This window comes from Cynocephalus volans, chromosome 5 (assembly GCF_027409185.1).
Source record: "Cynocephalus volans isolate mCynVol1 chromosome 5, mCynVol1.pri, whole genome shotgun sequence".
In the NCBI taxonomy this organism is placed as follows: Eukaryota; Metazoa; Chordata; class Mammalia; order Dermoptera; family Cynocephalidae; genus Cynocephalus; species Cynocephalus volans.
The window spans coordinates 108,209,298-108,219,818 of NC_084464.1; positions in this window are offsets into that span (position 1 = coordinate 108,209,298).

Consider the following 10,521-nt stretch of genomic DNA (forward strand, 5'->3'; position numbering starts at 1 on the left):
CGAGCCTGCGTTCTAGCTTAACACCAAGGGTAACACAATCACCAACTCAGCTTTAATCTCCACATTAATTGAGGCATCCCATTTACCTTGTAAATTAGGAGTCATTCATTGCAGATCCCACCAGAGGGACGATTCCCCAATCACTCGCGGGAATTGTAAGGCTGACCTCACCGCACGCACTGCGGCATGACACCCACAGACACAAAACCAACTTCCCATTCTTCCATACGGCTCCCAAGGTTCACAGACACCCTCTCAGCCTCAACCGCCTAATGATGATAAGTCCTCTCTCTTTCGCTTGCTCCATGACCTGTTTCACTCTAGCCCCCAAGCTTTATCCCAGTTTTTACAGGCCTTCTTCTCAATCACCCCATCTGACAAAGCCCTCTTACAAAAAAATCTCCTCCTCATGCACAATCTGCCAGCGTACCAATCCTAACACCCCTCTCAAACCTGGGCCATACCCCTCCCACCAGGCCAGAGGTCTCACACCCGCGGCCGACTGGCAAGTCGATTTTACACACATGCCTTCCGTCCGGCGCCTCAAATACCTCTTGGTGTTTGTTGATACCTTTTCAGGATGGGTAGAGGCATTCCCATCATCCAATAAAAAGGCCTCCACCGTAGCCCAGACTCTCCTTTCCCAAATCATCCCACGATTTGGGATGCCCACTTCCATTCAATCTGACAATGGACCTGAGTTTACCGCCCTGGTAATACAGAAACTCTCCCAGTCACTCTCTCTCTCCTGGTACTTACATTGCCCTTACCGACCTCAGGCATCCGGAAAGGTAGAGAGAACCAACAGAACCTTAAAGGACATACTAACTAAATTGTCTCTGGAATTACACCTTGATTGGGTCCGTCTTCTACCTCTCGCTCTACTCAAGACCAAGGCTCTCCCAAAAAGGCCCTCCAATCTTTCCCCTTTTGAAGTCATGTATGGTAGGCCCCTCCTACCCCCGGGGATCACCGCAACTGAAGGACCCATACCACCCACCATGGCCTTACCCTTGCTAAGTGGGAAGGCCCATGTCCTGTCATCGTATTTCCAGGCTGAAGCCTTACACTCAGGATCCGCCCTCGGCCACCGAGAACTCCAATAACAAGCTGCAAAAGAACTTAACACACCATTCTTTTAAGTGTATCCCTCATCCTACCGACCCTTTCAAACTCCACCTATCCTGGACCTCAGCCTTACCCCCAATTCCGGAGACATGAACCTTCTCCTTGGCCGTCTCCTGTTCTTTTCATTTCACCCAGGGAGCTTTCAGGCCCCTCTGCTAGCTCCCCAGGGTCACCCATTTACACCTGGCAACAGATCATTTCTGAAACACTCATCTTTCTCTCTCTCTCCTGGAAATTGTTTTCTCTCATGCGACCTCTCCTGGCGGCCGTCCGCTTAAACGCTTCCCTTCCTCAACCATTTATAATCACACCGTCGCCCCACCAGGCTCTTTCTTCTGGTGCAATGGAACCCTCTCTACCTCCATCCTGCCTAATCTTACTGCCCCATGCCTTCTTGTCACCATTGTCCCTCAACTCACTCTGTACACCAGTTCAGAACTGTTCCATCTTCTTCATCCCCCCTCAAGGCAAAAAAGGGCCGCCTTCCTCCTGATCATGGTTGGTATTTCCCTAACAACATTAGCGGTCAGAGCCGGCCTGTCGGGAGGAGCCTTAGGATGGGCGGTTGAAGACATAAATGCTAAACTTGAAGGGGCTCTGACCTCCACTGCCAAATCTCTTTCCTCTCTACAGAGACAAATTACCTCTTTAGCTCAGGTCACCCTCCAAAACCGTAGAGCACTAGACCTCCTCACCGCAGAAAAAGGAGGTACTTGCATCTTCCTTGGGGAAGAATGCTGTTATTAGATACAAACATCATCAAACTCACCCACTTAGCTTCCAGCCTATGAACCACATCCAGTTCTAACCGCTTTTCTTCTTTTATCTTAAACCCTATCTTAACTTGGATTTGGCACATTTGGGGACCTCTAAACCTGCCTTTTCTTGCCCTGCATCATTAGGTTTCTTCAAACCCAAGTGGGAAAAATCTCTAATCAGGCCTTTAACCAGCTTTTGCTTAGAAACTACCAGCTTCTAGGTACCGATGAACCCCCAGCCTCATCTCGTGAGCGCCTCAGCCGATGCTGAGGAGACACCACCTTACAGAGGAATCGCATCCTACACGCCCTTGCCACCGACGCCTGGCTGCTCCCTCCAGTCTCCAACTACGAACAATGGAACCAGTGCATATTCGACTTGTGGCTTCAAGGAACGTTTATGGACTTTTCCCCTTTTGAAATTACTTGTTTCTCCACCCTCCTTTGGGGTTTTATAATGGGTATTTATGTGCCTTCCTCCCTTTGCCTGCCCCCCACAATGCCCCAGTTCAGCAGGAAGTAGCTCGATGACTTCAACGTCCCCTTTCCTAAAACAAGAAAAAGGGAGGAATGTAAGAACCCAAATGCCCCAAGGGATCACACTGAGGAATGTAAGAACCCAAATGCCCCAAGGGATCACACCCTGATCACATAAGTCCTTCTCGGCCACACCCCATCATGGCGCTGGTTGCCCTCTAAGAAGGGATTGTATTTTAAGCCAATCAGCCTTCCCTAGAAGCCCTATATATATGTGTGTGTGCTGCCTAATAAACGAGCTCTCTCTGGTGGATCGTCAACTGGTGACGACTCGTCCTTTCAACGGCTTTAAAAGGAGATTGAGTGAGGGGTTAATCTCTTGCTCCTGCCATTTTGCCATGTGAAACTGTGTGGCTGTGAAGAGTCACCACCCACCAACAATAAGGCCCTCACCAGATGTGTTCCCTGGACTTTGGACTTCCTGGCCTCTGAAACTGTAAGTTATAAATTCTATTTCTTTATAAATTACCCAGTTTCAGGTATTTTATTATAAGCAACAGAAATGGACTAGTACAGAAAATTCGTACCAGAGAAGTGGGATGTTGCTTCTAGCATATACTTGAAAATGTGGAAGCAGCTTTGGAACTGGGTGTTGCACAGTGGCAGGAAGAATTTGGAGGAGCAAGCTAGGAAAAGCCTAGATGCTGGCGGGAGCTTGGCAAACAAAAGGACCAGTGAAAGTTTGAAACATCTTAGAGACTGGTTAAATGGTGGTGACCAGAATTCTGATAGAAATATGGACAGTAAAGGACATTCTAAGGAGGTCTCAGAAGTAAATGAGAAAGGGCAAATATCATCCTTATTATGAATTGGTAAGGAATTTGGCTGGATTCTGTTCATGCCCAAAAGTTTATGTGTAACTTAAAAGTGATGACCCAGAGTATTTGGCAGAGGAAACTTCTAAGCAACAAAGCATTCAGGCAGTTGTATGGCTACCTGCAACAGCCTGAATCATGGCAGAAAAGGCATCAAGTAAAAGCAGAATTTATAATTAAAAGGGGAAGCAGAGGGTAAAAGGTTGGAAAACTTTCAGCCTGGCCACATAAAGAATGAGAAAGTCAGGGCTGGCCCGTGGCTCACTCGGGAGAGTGCGGTGCTGATAACACCAAGGCCCCGGGTTTGGATCCCATATACGGATGGCCGGTTCGCTCACTGGCTGAGCGTGGTGCTGACAACACCAAGTCAAGGGTTAAGATCCCCTTACCGGTCATCTTTAAAAAAAAAAAAAAAAAAAAATGAGAAAGTCAGTTGGAGAGAGGAAATCAAGGGAGTAGCCAGCAACTGTTTGCTAAGGAGATTAGTACAGAAGGAAGGGATTATCAAGAGAATGGGAAAAAGACATTAAAGGCATTTCAGAGATCATTGAGGCTGCCCTTCCCATCACAGGCCCAGAGGCCTAGGGAGACAGAATGGGTGTGGGGAAAGGCCTGAAATGCTCTTGCTGCCCGGGGTCACCTTGGGTGTAGCTCCCTGTTCTCTGGCTGTTGTGTCTGTTCCAGCTGTGGCTAAATTGGCTCCAGGGGCTGCTGGATCACATCTTCAGAAGATACAAGTTAGAAACCTTGGTGGAATCCACATGGGGTCAAGTCTGCAGGCTCCCAGAATGTCAAAGCTATGCCACCCCAATTTCAAAGGATGTATGGAAAGGCTGGGAGCCCAGGAAGAGATCTGTCACGGGGCAGAATCATTGCATAGAGCCTTCACTAAAGCAATGTTGAGTGGAAATGTGGGGTTCAAATTGCAGCAGAGAACCCCCAGTAGGGCCATGTCTAGTGGAGTCATGAGAATGGGACTGCCATGGAGGACCCCAGAACTGTAAGTGTACTAGCATGGAACACCAGCCTGGGAGGACTAAAGCATAGGCTGAGCACAGGAAAGCCATAGGAGCAGGACTGCCTGAGGACTTGGGAACCCAGCCCCTGCACCATTATGTGAAGAATAGTGAACATGGTGTCAAGGTACATGATTCACCTGCTTTAAGATTTAATGCCTGCCCTGCTGGGTTTCAGACTTGTCTGGGACCTGTTACCCCATTCTCGTGGCCTATTTCTTCCTTTTTGAATGGAAATATGTACCCTATGTTTGTCCTACCATTTTATCTAGGAGGTATATAACTTGTTTTTATTTCACAGATGGGACTTTGGACTTCGGACTTTTGAACTGGGACAAGTTAAGACATTGGGGCTAGGGGGATGAAATGAATGTATTTACCTGTGAGAAGGAACTTTGGGGGCCAGGGGTGGAATGTTATGGGTAAATGTGTCCCCTAAAGTTCGTATATTGGAATTTAATCCCCACTGTGACAATATTAAGAGGGCAGGAGAGCCTATTATGGTAATTGAAAGATGGGCCTTTAAGAGGTGATTAGATTGTGAGGACCATGCCCTAGTGGATAGATTTATCTATTGGTGGTTTAATGGTGGTTATGGCTTTATAAGAAGAGGGAGTGAGAAGCTTAGTTCTCTCTTGCTCAGTCATTTTTGCCACATGATACCCTGCATTACTGTAGAACCAATACCACCAAGGCCCTCACCAGGAGTGTTCCTTGGACCTTGGACTTCCCAGCCTCCAAAACTGAAAGAAATACATTTCTGTTTCTTTATACATTACCCAGTGCCCTAGGTTGAAGTCCCCCTGAAAAACTTAATTCCTACTGTAACTGTTGAGCGTGGGAAATTCTTTTATGGTAATTGAAAGGTGGGGGCCTTGAAGAAGAGATTAGGTTATAGGACCATGCTGTAGTGAATGGATTAAAATGGTGATCAGGGTCGTGGTTCTGAGGGCTTTAAAAAGAAGAGCACATGAGAGGTTAGTCTCTCTCTGCTCTGCCATTTTCTGCCATGGGAGACCCCTGGGTCACTGTTGCCACCACCAAGACCCTCACCAGATGTGTTCCCTGTACTATGGACTTGCCAGCCTCCAAAACTGTAAGCAATAAATTTCATTTTTCTTTATAAATTACCCAGTTCCAGGTATTTTGTTATAAGCAACAGAAATGGACTAATACACCCAGTTTCATGTATTTTTTTGTAAGCAACAGGAAAAGACTAATACATTTAGTATCTCCAGTTTTCTCTGCAGTTACTGAGTATTGAAAATCAGTGGACTGTTTTCTCATTTACTACTCCTTCTTTCATGCAGTTCTCACAGGTATAATTCTTGATTTAGTTAATTCTAAATAACCAAACCTATATTCAAATTCACTGTGCTGGTCTTATTTGACATTTACAGTTTAACCTTTTCACTATAGATCACAGCATAGTATTACAGCCTCTGCTAAGTGATAACATGCTGGAGAAGCTTTAGTCTTTAGTCCATTTCCTTCTACACTTTTGAAGAGTCCATGTCCTATAAAACCCAAAGAGTTTAGTGCCTAGCTGGATTAAGGATTGCCCCAACCCTTAGGACAATCTAAGGTTTCTAAGCTCCCTCTTGCTAATAGCTCAAATTTTAGTAAAGGTAGCTGACAGAATTCCCAACTCCATCTTGACCTTACTATTTTTCTCCATTTTTTGTGGGGGAAGGGAGAAAGAAGAATCACTTTACTGTTTCTGCAAAAGTACTACATGGAGAATTCCATTTTGGGCTATAAGGCAGACTGGATAGTTTGGGCTAAAGAAATAATTGTTATTACATTGCTAGGCTCCCAGAACACCTCCCTCACTCCCTCCCAACAGACCAACCATTAAAAAATATGAGCTGAAAACAGGAGAATGGAAGCAATAGGGTTACCATGATAAAGAATGCCAAGGGACATCATTTACATTGTATTCTATGTAAATGGTACCCTCTGGAGTTGTGCCATGTGGTTTCTCTGTCCCCACTCAAGAAAGACTGCCCTGAAAACAAATGACTGCATCTGAGTTGTCTATCACAAGGGGCCATCTTTGAAGGAAAGCATCCTAATGTAGGCCCAGAGGTTTTCTACTGATTAAACCAGCCATGATTTAACTCACCATCAAAGATCATGCAAGGAAACTATACTGGCTTTTTGTCTGTTAGCATTCAGCAATGTTTCATACTTCTTTGCTATCCTGTCTATTGCAAGGGGCTGCAAACCTGAAAACTGCATTTCCTAAACTCCCTTGTAGCTTGTTTCTGGCTAGGTTCTATCAATGGAAGAAAAAAATAGAGAGAGATTAGAAGGGGGAAGGGGGAAAAACACTGCTTTTCTCTTTCTGCTTAGGTTCTGGCAATGGTGGGAACCCGCACATCGCCGAAGTCTGACGCAACAACAGCATAGTTGGATAAGTGGTGGGGAACTTTTGGCCACAGATGCATCAACAGCAAATTTAGCAATTTCAAAGGGACAGTGAACTCTCGGGCTCTTGTAGAGTCAGTGGGGGTACAGGATTTGGGCTTCTACGCAGTAGCGGCAGTAATCAGAGCAATAACTGGGGTGCTGATGCACATTTTGCTCCTCCAGACTTAGGAGAGTAGCTTCTGAAAGTTACTAATCTCAAGGTAACATCACCTTTCTTTTTTAATCTTCCGGGCCATCCCACCTGTATAACAAATTTCTTATATTAAATTCCCTCTGTTTGAAGTACCTAGCATGCTTCCTTTTTTTCTACCTGGACATTTTTTGTTGTTGTTTTTTAACCATGAATATGAGAAAGAAGAAATAAAAAGCGACATATTTAGACCTTCAAAGGGTTTTACATATTGGAAAAATCAAACACAGAATATGGAATGTGAAGACAAAAATGTTTCAAGAAAAAAAAAAGTAATTTCCAAAACAGCAAGTTGCAAGAAAACTATAAAAATGACCAATTGGATTTGGAAAAAATAAAACATGACTTTTAGAAATGAAAAATAAATTGGTAAAATTTAAAGTATCATGGACAAGTTAAATATCCAATTATAAAGTTAAAAAGATAATTAGTGAACTGAAAAGTAGCTCTGAGGAAATTACACTAAGTGCAACACAGAGAGGCAAGGAGATGGAAGATTTAAAAGAAAGGGAGAAATATGAAAGTAGAAAAACTATTTGATAATCTTTATAGGTTAAGAAAACAAGATTCCATACTCGATGATGGGGAAAAAAAGTTTAGGAAAATAGGAATAAAATAAAACATCCTTACTCTGATTAAGGCAACTATAAAAAACAGAAACAAAAACACAAAATAAAAACCAACCTTACCGTAAACATCATTTTAAAGTATGGAAACATTGGAAGCATCCCCTTCATAGCCTCAAAAGGACAATAAACATGCCATTATCACCACTTCTACTCCACATTGCACTAGAGGATTAGAAAGAAGAAAATAAACCATCACTATTTTTATATGATATGATTATTTACTTTGAGAACAAAAAGCTACCAAAAAATACACAAAATGATGAGAATTATGCATTGTGGCTGGATATATGATCAGCGTACAAAAGTCAAGCACATTTCTAGACACCATCAACAAACAATCAGAAAAATTAATTTTTAAAAAGATTCCACTTAAATAGCAGCAAAAGATACAAAGTATCTGAGAATAAATCTAAAGAAAAGATATACAAGTACAGAACATAAAAAATTAGAATGCTTTCTTGAAAGACATTAAAGAAAGCCTAAATAAATGGAGAAATATCCCATATTCATGAATTGCTATAAGAGATGTCAATTGTCCACAAATGGATTTATAGATACAATGTAACCACAGTTAAAATCCCAACACTTTAATTTTTTTTGGCAGGCAGAACTTTATAAGCTGATTCTATAACTTATTGGGAAGGGTAATAGGCTAAACACTGTCAAGATGCTTCTGAGAAAGGAAGTTTATATAATATAATTAATAATTGAGATGGTATTGTACATGAACAGAGATAGAAAAATTAACCAAGAGAATAGAATTGAATAGCCAAAAACAATTGTGCAAGTGCAGGGAAACTTGATTTGTGACTGTGATACATTAGTTGGGAACTATTTAATAAACAGTCAGAATAAATGTTTATCTATGAGGAAAAAAAAATAAAAGTGAATACCTACCTCACACCATACTCAAAAATAAACTTCAGAAGAATTAAAAATTTAAATTTCAAAAGCAAAAATTTAAGACTTTTAAACAAAAAGACAGATGAATATCTTTTTTATCTGGGGCTAGGAAAAAATTTCTTAAACATGGCATACAGAAAGGTCACCATAAAAAACATATTGATGAATTGACTACATTAAAATAAAGAATTTCTGGACATCAAAGGACACCTTAAAAAAAGGCAAGACATGAACTGAGAAAAAAATATTTGCTACATACACATAAAAACAACATTTCCTCTTGGGTTGAAAAGTGAACAAACAATAGGAAAATGGACAAAAGATATGAATGGGCATTTTAAAGAAATGGAAACATATGATCAATAAACACTCAGGGCTGAACAATAGGGAAATAGAAATCACGATTACAATAAAGTCTCATTTTATACTTATTCAATTAGCAAAACCCGGGAGATATGAGTACAACTATAGGAGAGGATGTAAATCTTTATATAATGCTGATGGGGGTTCAACGTTGGCATATGTCGATCAAATCAATATTATTAGCAAATATACTATTACAAATTGTACTTATGCTTTATACCCCTTACCCAAGCTCTCCCCATCCCCCCTCCCTCCCCCTCCCACCTCTGAGAACCCTAGATTCGTCTCTGCTTCTGAAAGAGTAACGGTTACTCTGTTGATTTGTTGCCTAGGTGATCTGTCCAGTGCTGAGAGAGGTGTGTTCAGGTCCCCCACTATTATTGTAGAGTAGATGCTTCTTCTGTTACTCTGGAATGGGCTTTGTGGAGAGAGACATCCTCTTCTTTTCTTTGGTCTCTGCTGGTGACTCTCCTTGTGTCAATGCACTCCAGTGGCTGGCAGGCCATCTGCCCAGTGGTTGTAGCATCTAGCTGTTTGGGGGTAGCCGTGGCTACTGTGGTGGCTGTGGTTATATGGAAGTAGTGTTTTGGGCATGCTCCTTGCCTGGTTGCAGGAGGAGGGGTCATCCCTGGCTCCACACCTCAGGACCCTGGGACGGCCCTGTGGCACCGGTGGCATGCCTGGTTGCAGGAGTAGGGGTCAGTTCTTGGTTCTACCTGTTTTTACATTCTAAGATGTTGTTGCAAAACAATTGGGTGGGAGGGGGATAGGGAAAAAGGGAAGGAACAGGGTGGGAGGAGGAAGGGGGGATGTGGTTGAGGCCCATGGCACGCCCCCCTACAGGGGAGAGGTCAAGGGGGTGTGGCTGAGGCCTCTGGTTCCCCCACTGCCCAGTTCAGGAGCCCAGGGTGTTTCCTGCAGTGGCTCAGTGGTTGTTGCTGGGCTTGCTACAGGTGTCGGGGTATGGCTGGGGTCCCTGGCCCTCTCCCCTCTCTGGCTTGGGGGTCCAGAGGGATTTTGGTCCTTCTAGGTCTTGTAGGGGTTCTTTGGTGAAGTGAGACCTTTACTAGTTAATATCAAACTTTGTCTCTGGTCTGTGGGTATTTTTTTTTCTTTCAGTTCTGTGTTGTATTATTTCCTGTTTCCACTACTTAAACTCCACACTGGAAGTAATTTGTTGTCCTGTGCTTACTTCTAAAATGGGGCAGCTTCCTCTGGGGACCAGCACTTGTGCCCTCTGGTTGAGCTAAATTGCTGCTTTGCTGCTGATTCTCTAGGGAAGGCTTTTTTTGTGCAGCTCAAGTTTTAATGGTTGATTTTGTAGGTACTTCCGGGTCTTGTGAGTTCCAGTACACCTGGGTTGTGTGGAAACTTTGGTCTGGGCCTAAGACTTTTCAGCAAACTGCATGCCCTACAATTCTATATTCCTGACCAGTCTTCACTGAGTGGGCCTGTGCTGAGTGGAGGGCAGATCAGCTGTCCATGCTGTGCCCCAGTGTTCCCCTGGTGGCCCATCTCCCCCACTGCCCATGCTCCAAATACTTCCCATGAGATAGGCCATGGGCTAGTCCCTTGTAATGACTCACCAGCCTATGAGTGGCTCCACGGGAACCCTGTTAGTGGTCTTGCTTGCCTGGGGGCAGCCAAAGCCCTCTTCTCTCCTGCTGCCTCCGAGCAACTTCACAGGAAGGGCACAGCAGCATCTTTTGCTAGCTCTTGCTCTGTGTGCTCACCAGTTCCAGCCTCGAA